Source organism: Corvus cornix, chromosome 9 (genome assembly GCF_000738735.6).
Source record: "Corvus cornix cornix isolate S_Up_H32 chromosome 9, ASM73873v5, whole genome shotgun sequence".
NCBI classification, from domain to species: domain Eukaryota; kingdom Metazoa; phylum Chordata; class Aves; order Passeriformes; family Corvidae; genus Corvus; species Corvus cornix.
Genome location: NC_046339.1, coordinates 15,616,047 through 15,636,998, shown reverse-complemented (window position 1 = coordinate 15,636,998; position 20,952 = coordinate 15,616,047). Strand labels below are relative to the sequence as shown.

The 20,952-nt window shown below is 42.5% G+C and overlaps 1 long non-coding RNA gene across 1 annotated transcript in view; it reads right to left on the bottom strand.

Moving 5' to 3' along the window:
* Positions 1-17,006, bottom strand: part of LOC104693442 — a 35,735-nt gene extending 18,729 nt beyond the window's left edge. The window contains exons 1-5 of the long non-coding RNA XR_002046957.3: positions 16,100-17,006; positions 10,547-10,727; positions 6,866-6,942; positions 1,648-1,804; positions 1,277-1,417 (exon numbers count right to left, since the gene is read on the bottom strand). This is a non-coding gene — a long non-coding RNA (uncharacterized LOC104693442). The remainder of the gene's footprint in view (positions 1-1,276; positions 1,418-1,647; positions 1,805-6,865; positions 6,943-10,546; positions 10,728-16,099) is intronic.
* Between the last annotated feature and the right edge of the window lie 3,946 nt (positions 17,007-20,952).

Here is a 20,952-nt window from a genome sequence, read left to right as displayed (position 1 = left end):
AGCACCTGTGAAAAGTCAGTAATTTTACAAACTGGAGAAACTTTCCAACACAGGCTTTGTCACTCTCGCCCTGAAAAAAAAGGCAGAGTTTCAGTAGCAAAAGGTGAATCAAGCTTACAAAATATACAAAAAAATGGGTCAGGAGGTGGTTCAGGAGATATTCTACAGGTACTTAAGAGTTTTGAGCCTAAAGGAGGAGCACTAATTTAGAGGGAAGGATCTCTAGGGATCTGGGGACTAAGGGCAAGGGAAGGGTTGGCTTGATTTTAAGGTATGTAGGGTATTTATACTCTTTTTGCCATGCTCCTATTGCCACACTTGGCCTGGATTAATGAATTCCAGTTGCCAACTGAAACAGGACTTCAGGTCAGGGCTTCAGTTTCTATCACCCGGGGATGCTTTTCTTTGGGGTTCAGAATAGTAAAATGGGTTCATCAAGAAATTGATTTGTGAGAATATTTGAAAGTCAAATCTTGTAGTGCACAATCATCTCTGTCAAACATCACTTTTTATGCAAAAAAGAATCTCTCTTCTAGCAGGGATTTTTTATTTATTTTATATACAGGTCATAAATCTACAAGTTCTAATTCTAGTTTAAGACCAACAAACACACAGTAAGATTAAGGCAGGAATGCTTTCCCTGTTTAATTGCCTGTCTGAGTTACATCTTGGCAAAGTTCCCTATGATTTGTTTTCTTATGGATGGTCCTCTAGACATTTTCTCCAATTTGTTATTATGCTTACCAATAGGGGATCTTGGATGACTCAGAAACATCAGTTCCTGTAGAACTTCAGACTTTCAGAACAATCCCTGCCATTCCATTCAGCTGTCATCATTTGGGATTGTTCTGGGTTTGATTTTACTGAGTTTTTGAGTCCCAGCACAATCTCTTCGACCTCAGAAGGAACTATATTGTCCTCCTCATATTTCTTATTTGATCAACTACAACTGGTTTTTTTTTTGAAGAACAGAGGAAACAGTTTATTTCACAATTGCTCATTGAAAGCCAGAGAGTATTGTATTTTCTCTCAAAAAAGTAACTTAGCAATATTTATTTATCTTGTCAGGAAATAGGACGAGGGAAGATACTTGAACTTTGTTCCTCTTACTCACTGGTTACACAGAGAAGATGTTCAGTACAAATTTGAAGGGGCAGAGGTTCATTAGATGCGTCAAACTTGAAAATCACAGGTGTTTCACTATCAAAGTTCATTTGCACAACCGAAAGAGACAAGCTTGATTCAGAGGATTTCCAGCAAAGCACGTGCCGTTTACCTTGGGGGTCAGCTCAGGAACATGGAGTCACTCCTCAAGGGATGCTAATTATTACCACCAGGCTCTCCAGCTTTCTGTATCCCTTCAAGCTGCATTTTAGCCCTGCTTTCTCCATCATGAGTAGGTAGCAACCACAGCAATCTGTGACAGAAAGGCAGGTATATAGGCACAAATATCCACATGTGCATGACTTTCCCCCCCAACACACAAAACATTATAGAAGTCCAAAATGTCTTTGGAAAGGAAAGGGAATAAGAGCAAACACCAGGCCACTATTACTTAAGAAAATTACACTGTTTTTAAAAGGGGACAAAATGGCATGTGGATCTGTGAGGGGATGCCTTCCACCTGGGTATCTTCCCTAAGCTCACCTCTAAGTTCATTCCTGAAGTTAAACCCCAGTTTTGCAGCAGTAGCAAGCCAAGCTGATGGGTCAGATGGTCTGCAGGAGGCTAAGAGGGATGACAGCAGTTGAAATACATCTCTGTATTTTTGTAAGAGGTATGAAAAGATTTTCAATGCATACTCCTGAAAAAAACCAATATAGATATTTAGTACTTCATGAACATTGTATCTGCTGTTAGCTGGGCTTTCAGAGGGCACCCCCGTGAAGCTCTGGTTCAAAAAACAAGTTGATGTTCACTTGCAGGTTTCGGAGAAATCCTGTCTTCACAAGCTCTGACAAGGTCCTTAAGGAAGAGACAAGGAGCATTGTCAGTATTTGGGCATGCCCACCGAACTAGTTTCCATAAACATCCCAAAGGCACATTGGAAAAAAAAAAGGAACTAGTTTTTGTCAATCAGTTTAAATTACTTAATTTACAAGATGTTGAAAAAAAACAATGCACATGTTCGCAGACAATTCTGAGCTCTGTTTTTTCCCCTTCCTTTAATTAGTACTTTATTAAACCTTTTAAAACCATTAGTGTTTGCCAAGTAGCTCCATCCAGCTGCATCCATCAGTGAGTCCATGAGTTTTCATGGAGTGAAGAACAAATGAGCGATGTCAACAAGACATTCAGCTAAACAGGAACCAGGTGGGGTTTGGCACAGTATTTTCAAGTAGTGCGTCATCATGTTGCATTCTTGAGCTGGTGTGACTTCCTGGGAGCAGTGCCAAGGTCAGGCAAATCATTATTTACAATTAATCACATCTTGAATATCACATACACTTAAATTTCTCTTGTCCTTGTTTCTTTTGAACTGCCTCTGTCTTCTTTTGATTCTGACTGCAAGCTCTTTGGAACAAGGATTTCCAACAATTTACAGTGTTTGGAGAAAGGCTGGAGTCTTCAGAGATCAGCCACCAAAACTGCACTCATCAGGAGACAAGTGCTGGCTTCACAGACACGTGGAACAGCGCTTTCCTCTCCCCAGGGGTGGTTTGTTGTTCCTGAGCTGTCACCCAGCGTAAAGTCAGAGTGAATGAGGGATTCTTCATCCTACAGCACAACTGTGAGGGATTCATTCCTGGAGCACAACTCAGCTCCCATCTGCCTTTCTGCCATTCCCCAGCTGTTGCGTTTCTACCCAAATTAAATCTCAGCCATTTGGGCAGTTCCTGGTGTCTTTTTCTCACTATGGGCGGAGCCCTGACATGCAGAGCCCAAGCCCTCCTTCCAGCCCCTTTCCAAACCTCCTTTAGCTGCCTCAGTCTCCAGTGCAACCAGCATGGTCCCCTCAGGCAGACAGAGGGAGGACCTGAGCACAGTCTCCTTCTCCAAGGTCAGGGCATGGCTTCATTTTGCAGATTCCATCTGCATGATATCTGTAAGATGCAATTTTCTTATATATTGAGCCATTAAAAAAATCTTACCAGCACTACCTCTCCTATCTGATACAATCTTGCCTCAAAAACTCAATCTTGTAGCTCCTCCCCTTTCAGACACCTGCAGTGGATCTCTGCATGACACGTACCTGCCAGCAGCAAACCCAAACCCACTGCCTCGTCACTCACCAGTTCCCAGCTCCAGGCAGACATTTTGCAGCTTCACAGGCAGAAACCTCTGTCATTTTCCCCCTTCACCTCCTTTGTTGATTTAACATCTTATAACAGATAATTTTAAGAGCCTTTTGGACTGAAAGGCTTCCTGGGTGCCTGCACCATTACCCGTTCACTGTGTTTACTCTGAGCATCCAAAACCATCAACAGACAAATTAGATTCTTAATTACTGCAACAGGAAAATGAGCTTTGCTATTAAAAAATCACAATGGTGTCTTGCTAAAATAAAATTTAAGAAACATGCAGAGCAAGGAAAAACACCAGGTGGACATAGAATCATAAAACGGTTTGGGTTGGAAGATACTTTAAAAATCATCCGGTTCCAACCCCCCTGCCATGGGCAGGAACACCTCCCTCTAGACCAGGTTGCTCAGAGCTCCATCCAGCCTGGCCTTGAACACTTCCTAACATGCTTTGGTATAATTTTTCTAATGTACCTGGTCAAAGATAGACTGTTGATACATGTTTTCCTTGTAAAAAGCACCTCTTAAAAATTTTCTCCTTATCCTTTTTCCTAAAAGTCTTCAACAGTTTGCCATTTTGTAATTATTTTGTTATCTCCTGCATTTGTAGTTCATCAAATCTCTCATTAGTTGCTTATCCACTAGGAATTGGAGATGATTATCACTCTGCTACTTTGAATTTATACTTTGATATGATAATTTGCTGTCTAGATTTTATCAAAAAGAGCCAGAGGAAGCAGCCTGAACACCCTGGCTGTAAGTTGATGAAGGATTTGTGGCCCTCCTTGGCAATTCTGTAACCATCGATCTGCCTCTGCAGGGACTTCGCCTAACGCCCCCCTCTGCCATGCAGTGAATTAGGTTGTGGTGCAGTGGGAGAAGTGATTATTCCAGTACATTACTTCCAAGTCAGAGTGTCTAAACAGTGTCTACAGCCTGTATGGGAAGGGATGGTAAAGGACTTGTTTACAGCCCTGAATGCACACCTCTCTTGGAATTTATGAAGTAGGTAAATAGCCTGAGTGGTAGTCTGAGCTTGTGTTTTGTGTCCAGTTGTAATTCAGTTGTAACTCCACTAAAATGATTGTCAGTGACCTTTGCTAGTTCACTGTGTATATTTGAGGGAAGAAAAGGGAGCTTGTTTTTCACTACCATTTATTCAGTTATTTATTTAATAAAAAGCTAATGCCAGACAGGCTTCCCTGCTAGCACTAAAACTACATCTGAGCAGAGGAGTAGCACCAGTTTGCTAGTTGCCCAGTCTTTGAGAAGACAGCCACATTTATTTTCACAGAAAACATGAGCAAAATTCAGCCATTCATCTGAACAAATGTTTTCCCCAGGGTGACGGTCCCTGCAGGGACCCTGGAGCTCATTTTGGTTTAGGAACAAAGGCAGCGTGGGATGCCCCTCTGCACAGCTCATCCCTGCCAGCCTTGGCCTTGGGCACAACCTTGTGGTGACCCAGCACCGCTGCCAGAGAGACATCGTGCCCCAGACAGCTCTGCAGTCGCAGGGGGAGTGCTCTGGGCTCAGTGCAAGCCTAGACTAAAATAATTAAAGTCCCTTGTCAGCTGTACAGACAGAATGTCACTGTCACCAAAGCCAAATTCCTATAGTTTTACAACTCCCAAAACAGGCTGCCAGCCTGCACCTGAGGCAACATTTCTGTAACCCTTCACCAACATTGACTAAATAAATTCAGAAGGAAGATGATGACAAACACAAAAATTGGAACAACCATAAAATTCTGCCTGTTTGTATTTTTCAAAACAATTCCTGTTTGTAAAAGCTCCCAGTTCTTGGACTCCTTGGCTCAGCAGCTGCTTGCCTGGTTGCATAGCAACTTTCTCTCTGCTTCTGCTTGCCAGAATCAAAGGGCCACATGTTGCATAAAATAATTAGAGTATTTCTTGGCTCAGAGGGACTGAAGTTCAAGCAGGCTGGCTGGCACCTTGCTGCCTGCACTGCTCTCTGGCTCCAAACTCCCACCTTGACAATAAGTGATATTCATAGCACTGAAATCACAGACCTATCATTTGTCTTTTTTTTTTAAGGGCACAGTATGGTCACTGGCCATCTCCTGCTCTGAAAATAAAGATGGAATGGGTCTCTGTGCAAGAGGATGATTATCCAGCATGAGGTGGGAGCATCCTTGTAAGAAAACTTGTTTTTAGTACCATCTGGATTAGAAGACCCAATGTTCTCTTGGTCTTCCCCAGTGAGATGTGTGATGGCTATTTAATACTTCATAAAGATGCAAGACCTGACTGGGACAGCATCTCTGCGTGCCAGTCATGAAAGTAATGGCAATCAGCTCTGGACACACAGAGCCATGAAACCCACACCTGCCCTGGCTACAGCCTGGCATGGCCACAGGCAATGCCAGCCCGTTGAAATATTATTGACAAAGCCTTTGCCTACTGGGTTGGCTTTAGGACAACACCAGTTGCATTTTAGCATGAGGCTGAAGCACAGTGAGCTCTCAGGGTAACTTACCAGCTCCTTGCAGGACTGTGCTCTGGAAGGTTGCTGAGGAGACACTGTTTTGGTGGCATTTCATGTGTTTCTGCATACCTGTGCATTTCCTTTGGGGCTGTACCCCAATAGAGAACATGGCCTGTCTGAAACAGAGACCCAAGCTGTGCCCCTCATCACTGCTCTGTTTTATGCTTTGTCCATAAAATCTATAAGGGTAGGCAATTACCCTAAATTCTTTCCAGCTGCCGCAAGCATAACCACCTTTAGGAGCAGTCCAACTTTCAACAGAAAAAAAACCAAAAAAAATCACTCTAAAAAGAGATGTTTTACAGGATCTTTAGGGCAAAAACCTGATCAAGCTTACAATGACAAATGACTGCCTTTGATGGAAATACGCAGATACACACATACAAGGATCCAGCCCTGCTGTCCTGTATTCCTGCCGTTACTGGCAAATGGTCCATGGATTTAACGCAGTCCTTTACTTGACCCTAAAACTTCCCCACATATTTTTTTTACAGCTCATAATTTGCAGAGCACAGTGTCAGCAGGAAAGAAATCACAGTGAACAGTCACTCCATCCCTGTGCAGCAGCTCTGAATCACATGGGCAATCCAGCATGGTCCTTGCTGTGCTTTTGGGCCAGGCCACCCATCAGCAGTGCCAGGGTTTGCTGACAAGCAACAGAAAAAGGCTCTGCCCTGGCAAGCAACCAGAAGAGCTCGCAGCAGCCACGGTCAGTGCCCACCACGCTGTGTGGGGTCGGCTGGCAAACATGGCCTCCTGAGCTGTGGACACGAGCAACACATAAAACCTCAGTGGCTCAGAGAAAGCTGTTCAGTGATTTGGCCAAAGTGCCCAGCAAGCAGCTTCTGAGCATCCTGCTACTTCCTGACAGCTGAGACAGAATTGTCTCCTTTGTTTCCTCTTTCCCACTTCTTCTCTGTGAGTCCAAACGGGTGGCTCAGATGTAAACCACAGGAGAAGAATCAGCCCTATCTGCATCTACCCATATCCTCTGGTGCAGGTCCTGCACCAGCTTCAGAGGAATCACACTTTATCTACATCACCCTGAAGGAAAGGAGAAAATCTGACTATTTTCATCATCCATCCCTTTTCGTAGCACATAAAAAGCATCTTACCTTGCTGGAAATATGTTGAAATCTCAGATTTAAAAGACCAAGGAACTTCCAAAGATAAGACCAGTGCTGGATTTGATCTGAAATTTGCAATGAAGAAAAAAAGGGCAGAAGCTCAGATCTTTCTTCTTAGTCTCTGTACAACATGAAAATACCCATTTTTGAAGATGCTGTTTGCATTAGTTTCATCCTAATTCTGATGCCTTTTCCCCTTAATCACCACAACAAATTCCAGTGAAAAAGCCACTCTCAATTTCCCCAATCCCATAAACATATATTCAACCCTCTAAAGATTAAATTTGAAGGGGGTAAGGGCAGAGACAGGTCACTTACTCACCTTACGGCAGGGTCAAACTTCCACCAGGAAAAGTCCAGCTGTGTCTGGACCTAGAACAACTAGTGCAACTAGTGTCTAAGAGCACTAATTTGGGATGCTAATTGATCTGCAGGCAGGTACCTCCTCAACTCCTCTAATTTCTAAACAATTTTCTGAAGACCAAGGTGGATGTTTGTGCAGGGCATCAGAAATATGCAAACTATTTATATATGTGTGAAGATAAATACATGTGCTAATTAGCAAATACTGTTTTTAGGGAGAATGAGGTATCTAAACATCTTTTAAAATTTGGCCTCAGCTGCAGGAAGTAGTAATAATGTGCTGCAAATATTTAGCAATGCATAAAAAGCTGGTTCCTGATCATCCTAAGAACACAGAAATTAGTAGAGATTACCCCAGAAAGAGTTTGTTTTATTAAAAGCCAATATACTCCACAAGATTCTTTCCACACACATTTCTTCCCAGCTGTCTGATGCCTGTAGAGTGTAAGTGCACACACAGAGTGAGGAGGTTGGCTGCAGCTTCTTGAGAGCTCAGCATTTAGATGAAACATTTCTAAAATTCTTCAGTCATCTTTCCAACTTAGAAAATACAATTATCTCTCCCCTTGCTTTAAAGCTTCCCCTCCCAAAGAATGTCTTGGTGCCCAAGTGCCAATATGCCCATCCCCATGGCTGCAGTAATCTGCCATGCCCATGTGCTCCCAGCTTCCCAGGCCCTCCAGCCCCCTCTGGGTGTAAGAACTCTTCAAAGGAGGAGCACAGTCACAGTCTGCTTTTATTCACTGTCCTGAAGGGTGCAAGGATGTATCCTGCATTCCTTTGGAAACTGCGTGCCATCTGATGGGGACTTACATGCAGCCAGGATGCTTCACTCATGTTGTGATTTTACCTTAAATCCCCCTTACTTCCTGTAAATGCCAGCATGATCCAGCCTGAAAGGTGTGATGCAGCTCCTGCTGGTCTGGCCAGTGATGCCCAAAGCAGCTGACAGCAGACACAGGGGAGGAGACACTCAGCTTAAAGAATCCTAAGTTTTGGCTCTTCCACTGGGATAAAAACAACCACTGAGCAATTTGTTGTTCAGGTGAGAAACTCTTCTGTTCACACAGCCCATGTGAGGAAGAAAAGGGTTGTTATTCTGAGAAAAAAACCACTGTATTTTCTATCTCATCCTCCCCCTAGGCTCACACTGACACAGAGCTGCTGGGTTATGGCTGCTCAGTATCCACAGCCGTGCTCTGGGCACAAGCTGGGGCTCTGGGCAGTGAGTTGAGCTCCACTCCTGCTGCTGCCTATCTGTAGCCTAAGAAGCCCTCAGGGAGCAGCCCAGACCACCACCCGGCTTTGCCATTCAAACACATGGAGTGGCTAAGTGAGGAGTATCACCTTCATGCTGCTGAGGCCACCCAGTGCCATGGGCCGCTCCGAGGGCTTTCATGTCCCTGCCTGACTCCCAGGCTGTATGGGATCCCTCATCAGAAATGAAGCACTGCCTGAGCAATATAATTTCCCTCCTTTTTTCTTCTTTAATGAATGCAGCAATGACAGCACAGTTATGATAGAAGGTTCCCTCTGGCAACAGAATCATAAAATAAGAATATGATAGATTCTCTGTCTGCTCAGAGCTGTATGTTGGCTCTGGCATTTTTATTTTTTAAAAATTCAGCTCACAAGTAAATGAACTTGGGCTAAAGCTTTTGGAAGTTGGTTTAGTGATCTTGAATAGGATTTGGTCCCATGAAAAGTTTCTTGCAGCTTCTCCTACTTTGAGTTGTAGAAATAGACATGGAAATAGCCATAGAAAAACCATAGATGCTGGGGATTTTTCCTAAAAACCTCTCCTTGGTGATAAATATTGTTTTCTTCAGGTTTTTTTACATTGCCTTTAGAAAATCAAGCAGTCCAAAGTTCAAAAATGTCAAACCTAAGGCTATTTGGACAACTTATACCATTGAATGGAAGACACATTGATTACAGACGTTTGGTGATATTAGCACCAAACATAAGTGTTTGAACATCACCTCAATGCTTCAAGAGAAAACCCCTCCTTAAAATCTCTATGACAGTGGGAAATGGGGAGCCTTTTATCCTCCATGTGGAGTCCTCTGTGGTGACAGCTTTTGGCACACTGGCAAGTCCAGATGAGGTCATGGAGCCCTTGGCTGTGCCCAGCTCTGAGGATGGCGTGACCTGCTCCTGAGAATATGTTGTGGAGAGGGTGCAGGTGAGCATTATCACCTTTCCATCATATCCTTTTAGACTTTTTAAAGTCAAAGGCCTTCCAGGAGAATATAAGAACAGATGGACCCCTGGTTTGTCTGGTCTTGGTGTTTTCTGCACCAGCTGGATCCTTTCATCCAGAAATGTCTCATCTTTGGCTGCCATCCAGTTGTGTGGAACCTCATCAAAGCCGTCAGTATTACCTCAGTCCCTGAACTGAACCTGAAGGGGAAGTGAAAACCACTCCACCCATAGGCCTCAGCAAATAAATATTTGGTCTTTCTTTTCTTTAGGACTGTGGAAAAAGCCCCATTTACCAACAACAAACCTGGGTACACATGAGAAGCTCATCCCAAAGGCAATACTTGAGCCCTGGTCCTAACTGATGGAAATAATGAATACATGATATACTGGTAAATCTTGTCTATGGTGCAGTAAATCTGTCTAAAATTTTGTAGGAGTTCCCATAAAGTGAACTATTTGGCAATAAATTCTTTCAAGTCATAGAAACAGGACAAAGCAATGAAGATGCTGTCACTGAAATGTAGAGAAAACAGTAATTTCCAGCAAGTATTAATTTTATAAAAATATATATGCATAGTGCATATAAAAATACATATAAAATATATATTGATATAAAATCTCATTACAGGGTACGCCAGGCATGCAGGTTTATGTGTAGAGTACACACGCTACCCAACTACAAAATGTTACACAGTGATTTGTTGCTTTTAGCAAGTCTGCTCTTAAAACCGCAGTTCATAACCTTGACTATCCACATTTTGAACTGTAATGCTTATAGCAGGTTTTTTATATGGTAGTTTTCTCACTTATAAAACTATCTGTATGTTTAACACACCTATGAAAAAATATTTTCTTCCATTGCAATTGAAAATGGGTATTTTTTCACTAATTGGCAAAGCTATTTATCTGAAATATATTAATTGGTTTGGCAATTGTTTGTGATTTTGCACTCTGACAGAATATGTAATTTGCATAAATAAATACTAAACCTCTGTCAACTTGGCTGACAAAAGTATTCTCCCTTTTTTTAGTTTTAAATTGCAGCATTTGCATTAAAATGGACAAGCTTGATAAAACCAAGCCACAAAGAGATAAAATTACCTTGGAAAGGAATACAGAATTCACTTAAGCAATTTCTTTGTGTCCAAAACACTCTTTGTAGGGTCAGGTGTCAGTTTGGCAGATTGGGTTGGTGGTGTGTGCAAGAGAGTTTGACAAGCCCAGAGGTACCACAGAGAATGATCCTGATTCTCAGTATCACAGAAGAATTGCCGTGTCATACCTGTTAAGCAAACAAATAGATTTGCAGTGAAATCTAAATGAGGCTTATTTGGGAGATTTAGAAACCTGACTAAAGAGTATCAATATTGCCAATACAAGCCTTAACCTTCTGTTGGGGTTTCCAGTTGATCTCAAGTGTGGTATTTGGGGTATGAACTCCAGTGTGAGAGGGTGGAAACTTTCCACTCCTTTCTTAGCCCTGTCTTGGGTTATGCAAAGCACTGAGAAAGAGCAGGTTTGCTGTCAGTGGCAGCCCACTATTTGTGAGTGAAGAAAACCCTCCCTTTCTCTGGGAGTTAACAAAGGGCATGACATCCCAGCTGGGCTGCCTGGGCTTGGTGGGCAGCTGCTCAGCCAGACAGGGCACTGACCACCAGGGTATTTAACACTGGACAGCCAAGTGATTCCTTCACTGCTGCTGCTCCTCCAGCAGAAGCATTTGCTATGCAGATCTATTAATTGCAAATTGAAAGCATCCACATACTCAGGATAGCTGCAACATTTTCCCCGGGAATGTGGGAGATATTTGACATTACCAGCTTCAAAGAGGGGGAGAGGGAGAGAAGGAATTTAATTCTGCTTGTGCATGAGGTAACGTCAATTCCTTGCAGTCAGGAGACTAGGGCTTAATTGATATCATATGGCTAACAAAGTACTCCAAAGCCAGCCTCATTTGATTGCTTTTTAATAACTAATAACTCTCAGTGGGAGTCCAAAATATGTATGTATGAAAAAGAGTGATGGAGCTGCCTCTGTTGTCTGCCAAGATCACTGTTACTGAAGCAAATTTGTACCTTTTGCAGTCCTGGAATAGATACCAGCAGTGGCTGGACACGTACTCTCTCAGCCTGCCCCAGCCAGGAGTGTCTGGAAGAGCTGCAGAGGGGTTGGAGGGCATGTCCCTGGCAGTGGCAGTGGTTGTCCACCCTTGCTGGGGTGGGTGTTGATCCATGGCTGGAGAAAGGATTGAATCCCTCCAGGTGTCCTACCTTGCCTGCCCAGGCCAGCTCCATGCCTGGCATGGCTGCAGGGCAGATAAAGTTGTTGCCACTGGGCCATAAGTCAGTCAGAAATAATTTTTCCCATGGAGTTCATTGCCTTCCTGAGTCACAGATCCCAAAGCAAGGAACCATCCTCTGTGATGGGACAGGAGAATCATCCACGGTTGGGCTGCTCAGTCCCCTTGGGTGGCCCCATGTCACCTCCCCTGGTGTTTAGAGTCTCCCTGCTCACTCCCCAGCCCAGGCAGTGTCAGCAGGCCACCAGCAGTGTCCCTCAGTGTCCCTCAGCCCAGCAACAGCACAGAAATCCACTGGATTTCCCTGAACAGCTGGTTGTAAAAAAGCTCTGCCTGCACAGCAGGGTCCAGGTGCTAGCAGATTTTTACAGAGCAGGGTGTATGCAAAAATATGGTCTACTGACTACCGCTGACAAAACCAGAGGCTGAGTCCTACTTTCCTCCCTTCTTTCCCTGCCCCAGCAGCGTGGCTGAAGAGGAACGAAAGGATATGACAGCGTCACTGCTGTGTCACAGAGAGCAATGTGCCTCCCTCCAACCCTCACTTAATTAGTGGGTGAGTGGCCAGGACTGGGCCATGTAGGGCCAGGAGTCAGGATCACTGGCTGGATCCCCAGGGCATCTCAGGCACTTCAGATCATGAAGTGGCCACTGTTCTAACCCTTAGCAACTAAAATATGTGTTGGGCAGTTACCTGAGGATGCTGTGAACCCCTTGCTGTGGCAGCCTGTGGGAGCAGGGCATCTGCAAAGGTGAAGCACTGCCCCTGGGGAAGCTCCCACACTGGACATCTGACCTGCCGCTTTATGGCATTGGTGAAACTTCTCAGGGAGGGCTTTTTTGTTTCTTTGTCTGGACTTGGTTTTATTTGCAGTTTTTTGATTTGGGTTTTGTTGGGGTTTGGATTTTGTGGTGTTTTTTTGTTGATGTTTGTTTGTTTGAAGGTTTTTTTTGTCCAGGGGACCAAACCTTGAAAAAATGCTGATCCTGTGTGTTTTTCATTCTGCCCATGGTCAAAAACTCTCCTTGCTGTGGTTGCATCTGGGTTAGTGTCAAAAGGAATTCATATGGCTTATGTCTATAACCAGATGTAAAACTGGGCAAATTATACTTGGGATAATTCATATGTATTTGATTTCTATTGCTTAACAAGAGAATGCAGGAACAAGCTTATTTAAAACAAGTTTGCAGAAGGGCATCAGAGTCCATACACTGAAAGCAATTAATAAAGGACCTCTCCTGGGATTATTAGAAAGACTACTAGGAAGACAGCAAATTATGAAAAATTAAAGATACTTGATGCAGGGCAGAAAGAGGAAAACAAATCCCAGGCTGGATAATTAATGATGAAAACAAAATTATATTCTACTTGGGAAGAAAACAAACACATTCAGAGAGTCCAGGGGAACTTCTGTGAAGAGGCACTGATGACTGGAGAGCTACCACTGTTTCTGTGAAGCACTGGCAATGTATCAAAATTAGTAGAAAAATTATAAGCTTTAAAACAATTCTTCAGAAAAGCAGAGGTGAAATGCTAAAATTGGCTATTTTGTATTGAAAAAGGGAAGAAAAATTACTGCAGTGTCTATTGCCTTGCTATTCCTCTGCTACTCCCCCATTTCCAAACCAGCAGAGGTAACAGGCACATCAGAGCACCCCACTTCCTACAGGGAGAAAATGGGACCAATTTATAAATGTCATTAGTGGAAGCGGTGTCAGGAGAGATTGTGGACTTAAAGTGACTGGTGACTCTGTTTTACACATATGCATGCTGGTTTTACTTCACCTCTATAAAGCTGCCATTGATTAGATTTTCATTAAGACTCACACTAAATTGCACAATACTCACATTTAAGTGAAGGTCTTTCCTTTGGCTTTCCACTTTCCCTGTTTCTCTTTGTCCATCATAGTTCAAAATGATCATATTTTTCATTTTGGAGTATTAGAAAATCAAAAGACACTGTTATTTCATAAATGTCCAGTAAAAAGGGAAAACCAAATCAACCCAAACAACAGAAAGCAATGCTTATTGCAATGAAATTGCAGTATGTTGTTGGGAAAATAGGTACTTTAGATTTCATCTTCAGTAAATACAGCTCATCAAGGCCCACAAGAACCAGCTTACAGTTCTTAAAAGCAAGAGTGGTGTTATTCAAGTTAATAATGAAGCAACATGGTTGGTAATTGTAGCAGATGATTTTGGGCTGCTTCTAAGCAGCAATACAGTAAGATTTGCTATAGCTTTATACAGTATTGGTAGGCTTACAAAACCAACCAAAGACCCCAAAACCTAAACCAAACAAACCAACATTGGTCCCCTGTTACAGGAATGGTGCTGCTGAAAGAATTATAAGAAGCAGGGTTGATGTTCAGGCCTGTAATTGAAGGCTGCAGGCACTCAGCACTATGTGTGACAAGTTTCTCAAGAGATTTAAAATGCAGATCTCTTGACTCCTCTTCCTGATATGAGTGAGTTGTTTAACCTCTATAATTTTATTTTCTGTCACTTGGCCATGGTATTAGTAATAGGAACAGCTTACAGCCTCATGGGGACATAAGAAATCAATTCTTAGGGTTTATACAATTAGAGGTTGTGTCCTTCACTATTTATTGTTACCTTTCATCCCAAAGGAGCAGTACATCCTGGTAATTTGGTTTTTTCCTGTCCTTTCTCTGCACTTCCTTAACATCACCATTAATGCTACAGACCCAGACCCTATCCTTGGAAAACTGAGGTGGTTTCTCATCCAGTGCCTTATGGAAATGCTCCATTAGAGGTCCCCATGGGCAGGTAAAGTCACCTTCACCTTCAGCGTAAGCCATGCCTCTCTCCAAGTGCTGATCATAGGTATCCAAGTCAGAGCCATGGGGAGTTCCCTGCCATAGCTCTCTCCTCAGTGAGACACAGCAAGTGTACAGATGTAGGACCATCACCATCACTTAATTGCTTCCATTTCACAATAAGATGATAAAAAAGTTCTTGTGTCTGAGCATGCAAAGGTGCTCATAAAAAAATCTGTTAATTTTTATGCCTCATAAATGTAAGTTTGCTGTGAAAACATTCCTTTTAAAATCTGAGTTTATAGGACACGGAACAAATACGATTTCAGAATAAAAGCCTGGTTTCCATGATCTCGAGAATTCTGTTATTGTTAATTAATTAACACTGCTTTGCCTTTGTTTTCAAGTCTTTTCAAGGCATGTATTTCTCAAGATCTGCTGTTTTACTGCTCTCCTTTGATGAATATTTTATCACATAGTAATGAACATCTTGTAAGGCAATTGTACAGTTTACAACTGTTACACGATGAAACATAAAGCAAGTGGGGGAAGCAAAAGCAGAATGCTATTAAACATTTAAACTTCTAGAAAAGCTGGAGTGACATCATATTAATTTATTCTAAAGCCAGGCAGCACATTGCCATTCTGCTCCTGCCTGCCACTTCCCTGAGTGGTGAGATTTGGTTGCTTGTGTTTGATCATATTGTTAATCACCCTTTTGTAAGCATGGACACAGGGAACCGTGGTGCCAGCGAGGCCACAGCCACTGCCTGAGCTGGAACACGGAGCTCTGGCAGCCTCTCTTGATGGCACTGCAAGCTTCTCCCTGCCTGATGGTCACGGCAGCTGATCCAACACTGGATTTCATTTATGTCTGTGATGAAGAGCTATTTGAAAACCTTGTAGTGGGCTTCTGGTCTGAGCATAAGGCCTTTGCCCCTCAGTGGCTCTACTGGGTGCCTCCCACAGATGCCCTCCTGATGCAGAACATCACCACTGGGGGAAAGCATTTTCAACAGACATAACTTATTTACAGCCTGACAAAATGTAGGCCTTAGGGCTGAATATTAATGTAAGAACCCTAACTGTAATAAACCAGCTGCTTCTAAGAAGTGCTGATCTCCAACAGCTTTCAATGCCCCTAATTTTTTTCCCCAAATATTCTTTACTGTTCTAAAAATCAGACTGCTTTCATTTCCCTCCCTAAACAGTCTTGTGTCAAGCAGTGTTACCAGTTTGTTTCAGGACTGATTCTTGTGTCCTGCTAAAGTCAGAGACTTGCAAACTGTTTGTGAGACTGTTTTGAAGTCTTTGTGTTTTGGGGTTTTTTTAAACATTCATAACAACAGCACTGCATGCATGCCAAACAGTGTGCAGGTACCACAGATATGTTGTCACCATTACATGACACCCCCAGGGAAGCTTCACACAGTTCAAATGCAGGAATTCTTTCTGGTGGAGGAGCACTGGCATGTTTTTGTGGTGGGTGTTACATGGATGCATTTAGACTATTGCTGATATTTGTATTTTATGTTATGAGGTGCAGATAAAGTGCTAAGAAAGGTTGTGCCCACCTTGACAGAAGGTTCCTCTTCTCTTGGCTCTCTCCTTCAGCTCCAGTTCCAGTCTGTATGGACAGTCCCAACCTTCACCATCCCACCTCAGTTCACAAGCTGATTTTTAATTGTTTTTCTTTTCTGAGAAATGGATAGAAAACCAAAGGTTGCTCTGTGCTGGGGGAAGCACCCTCCAGAGAGGAGGCTGAGACCAGTGGTCACGTGCAGATGTCAGGCCTGAAACAACAGCACAGGGTGAGGTCTGGAGACTTGGTTTCACTGCTCTGCTGTTCCTTAGGCTTTATTTTTAAAAAATTATTTAAGTCTGTGAGAGCTGATGGTCTTGTATTGATACCTCTTGAAACAATGATCCTTTTACAGCAAAGCCCTGTCACACTCTCCTGTTCTCCTGTGGGTTGCTGATACACTATTCAGAAAAAGTAGAAGGCCTAAAACCAATACTTGTTGTGGAAAGATGTTCAACGGAAGGTCAGCAGAACTGTTTCTTCCCTTAAGGGTATGACAGAGGCAGTGGCATGGGGAATCCTTTCTCAGCCAGCTTCAGGAACCAGACTTGCCCCAAAGCATAATGTTACCAGTTTCCAGCTGCTTGAGGCCATATTTCTTCTACTGATGCTCCTTGAGCATGAGAAACTGCTGACAAATCAGAGTTTCAAATGCTCTGGATGGTTTTTGGTGTTTCTACTGGTTCAAGTGTATAGCAGCCTCTTCAGTAGCAAGGTAGAAGATCTGCCGAGAACTTAATCACCATTCTATGAGAAATACTGAGTTTTATTTCAACACAGGTTGAGTGGTTGGCCTCTATTACAGACAGTACAGAGGAGAACTTGGAGACCTACAGGAAGGAAGTAAAAATCAACCACGGTAAGCTAAGTTTTCCATTTGGGGCAGACACAAGCACAAGGATACATATTCAGCTGCATAATACTGCCAGAACAGGAAAGAACTGTGTGATTTTATCCATCATCACTGTATTAGTGAAGAATTTTGCATGGGGGAGTAAACGGATTTTAAACAGCTTTAAAGACTTACTACTGTTTTAAAAAAAGTTGCACAGCATGTGCAAAACCTATTAGCTTTGCCACATATTATCTTTGCATTCAGTTGTTTGATAGGGTTCACATAAAAATTAGGCATAGGAAAATGAGAATATCAGATGGCTCTAATGAGGCAGATAGGTTTAAAAAGATGTAACACTCAGATTTCCTTGGAACACAAGCCACTTCCAAAGGCCCAACAATGCACAGAACAGAGCACTGCTCTGCCTGCTATGGTAATTCCCAGTTACTGAAGAGCCCCATATTACATTTTGCTGTGTTCTCTTACACAGTACATTTACATCTGAGAAAAAATAGTACTTGCTATCCTTGAAGTGCACACAAGAATTTTTAGCTGCATACCCACGTAAATGTAGAACTGCCTTGGGTTTTATCCTGGCATTAGTCTGCCCTTGCCTGGCACCTCTGAGCTGCTTCCAGCCAGCCATTCCTGATTCACTGGAATGAGCTGATGGTGAAGCACAGCACACCACGCCTTGAAGCTGTGGGAACACACAAACGGTTTAGGAAATTGCTATCACTATTGCATTTCGAATGGCATTAATCTCGAACCCAGCATTATTGCTATTAACTTATCTCTGGATACATCCAAAATCCAGTGCCTTGAAGCCCATTTTTTTCACAGGCTTTCAGTGGGGCCTTCAGGCTATCAAACTGAGTACTGAAAATCAGAGGTGGGACTAACCAAATTAAACCTTTCTCCTGACCTCGTTTGCCAAGTATCCTTTGACACTTGCGTGGCCACCAGCCCACCCAAAGATGGCAAGGCAGGAGCCAGCTCAGCACTGTTTTGCCTTTGGCTGTTGCAAATGCTGTTGGAACATGCCCAGCCACTGGGTCCACCACTCAGGGAGGCACCAAGTAAGATGAAGCTGGAAAGAGGAGAGGGAAAGAGAAAGCAACATCTATTTTTGGACATTAAAAGAAAATATTTTAAAAATCACTAATGTTGGCAAGGAAAAATACTTGATTTGAGGTGTGCAAGTGAGCAAGTATATTTTTAAAGCTGGCATGAAGCCTGCCCTTTGTCCCACAGGATCTAATCCAACACCAGCTAAAATCACTTGCCCGTGGAATTGCACTTGGACTTTCATGTAAGTTAATACTTTACATAAAAACTCACAGCTCAAAATTACCCAATAGAACTGTTTGCAATAACTACCTTTCTATAAAAATAAGCCGCCATATTTTTAGGAGCATTTTAAGTGTTCACTATAAAATTTTATTATATATTAAACTTAATTACCCAAATTAAATTCTCAGTTATTGTACCTGTGCATGCTGTTTTATTCTTTGCTTCAGTAATGCCAGACACTAGAGTGATTCAATTTTATTTTGAATTTTGATTGCATTTATTCAGGTATTTCAAGCTGGTAGTGAACTAATGATAGAATATAGTTAAGCTTTAGTATTACAGACAGCAGCCACAAAGACTCTGTACTGCCAGTTACGGCTGGCAACACACCCTGGGATTTTTTTGGAAGAAAGACAGCAGTGATCAAACAAATGGGACTGTCTACTAGATCCTAATGTTGAATCAAAAGCAGATTTCCATTTTGAAGCCAAATCTTTCTCAAAACCAGGTTTCCATAGATGAAAACATTACATCACCTTGGGGCAAAAGGGAAAGGATACAACAAGACATTTTAAGGCAAATAAGCCTTATAGTTTGCCAAGCATATGACTGCTGATAATTAATTTCATTTATGCACTTAGGGAACATCTTTTACATTCTTATATCCAGCATAATAATCTCCTCCCCTCCCCCCCCCCCCCGAGTCTCCACAGTATTAAACCACTGAAATAAGAAGTTACATTCTTATTATTTTGATATGAAATCTGAGTTCCCTGTTGCTCTAAATGTTGTAGCAGGCATATATTTTTTGGTAAACTCACTGATGAGCTCTGCTAGCCATACAAATCATACAAACATAATTCACTGCAAAGATATGCCCCTTTCAGAGACCACTTCATTTATTCCTTGCAGTAGCTGAAAAATCCAGGCATGAAATCATGTTTTCCAGCTATGCCTTTTGTCATATTTATGGTCTCTTTGGTAAAATCAAAGGAATGCACTTCTGTGTAATGGGCCATAGTTTGAATGGGGCACAGTAACCATCACACCATAAAATTTAGAGTTGGGCTGCTTGATTACAAAAGCATGTCCTCACTTCAGCCTTTGCACAATGCAGCTGTTTAAAGCACTGGGAGTTTAAAATTAGAGTCACTTGAGAACTAAAATTGCATGTGATGGCAAAATGGAAAAAGATATTAAGTTTGGGCTGCCAATTTCAGAGCCATTTCTAGAAGTCTGAGAGCTTACTGATAAAATTATGAGATGAAGAACATGCAGCAGTCATTAAACTCCTTTACTTTTGCTTGCATCATGAGATTTCCTATCCCAACACTTTACTGTGGGATTCCTTGAATTTAGAAACAGGTACCAACAAACGAGAGCAGGGTAATGAGATTTTTGATGAATGGAGCCTTTAACTCCTGCTGGTTTTCTCCTGAGATATGCTCTCTGCTCCTGCTCACTGGAACATGAATAAATGTTCATTTATTACTATGTTGGACAAAATCTTGCAATCCCTACTTGGTTTAAAAATGTTCATGATGTGACAATCCCTTGTAAATTTTCAAGTACAACATGCTAATGCAATGACCACCCTCCTTTTCCTTAAGGAGATGAGCCTGGAGAAGGCTCCTGGGAGACTTCACTGCAGCCTTCCAGCACTAGAAGGGGGCTTATAAAAAACAGGGAGAAACTTTTTACACAGGCAGAAAGTGCTAGAACAAGGGGGAACGGTTTTAAACTAGAAGAAGGGAGATTTAGATTTGATGTTAGGAAGAAATTCTTCTCTGTGAGAGTGGTGAGCACTGGCACAGATTCCCTGGAGAAGCTATGGCTGCCCCATCCCTGGAAGTGTTCAAGGCCAGGCTGGATGGGGCTCTGAGCAACCTGGTCTAGTGGAAGGTGTCCCTGCCCATGGCAGGGAGTTGGAACTAGATGATCTTTAAGGTCTCTTCAACCAAGTCATTTACGATGATTTGATGCTGAGGAAGATTTGTACCATGGCCTAGTTTGGACAGTGGAGCCACCTCTGATCACACCATCTCTGCAAGGTGGATGGGGAACTGGCCATCCCCACTACATTTCTCTCCTCTGAAAGCATGAGACAGAAAGATGGGGGGAAGTGACACCTCACCAGACACTCTAAGTCACAATAATTGCATTGTTATAATAAACCGCAGGGGCTTTTTTTTTCCTTGTATTTTTCATACTCCTCCGCTGAAGCACTCAAACCATGTGAGCTGCCAAGGATACTCAGGATGATATCATGTGAGTCATTAAAACTCAATAAATGCAGGTTTAATAGCATGCTTTTGCTGCTTTTACTAATTTCAAATGCTAAAGAGCTCTAAATCTTTTTCTCAAGGTAATTCCCAGTTTTCAAAAATAGAGATAAGACCAGACTTCTCCACCCAAATATTACGAACTAAAAACACAATCATTTAGTTTTATCAGAAATATATAAGAAAAAGCTGTGAGAGCTAATGCCAAATCATTGTCTCCTCAGGATGACATCTTGGAGGTCTCCAGGTCTCATGTCAAAGCATCAGTTATCTCCCATGCAGGGAGGTTTCTGCAGGGCAAAGGCCAGTGCAGAATCTGTCCTCCACTGTTTCTTGAAGCTACTCACACTCTTTCCAGAGGAAATGCAGTTTAAGGATTACCAGACACCATTGCAAGCCTGCTCCTTCTGGTTTTCCTATACTAATAAACCCTCA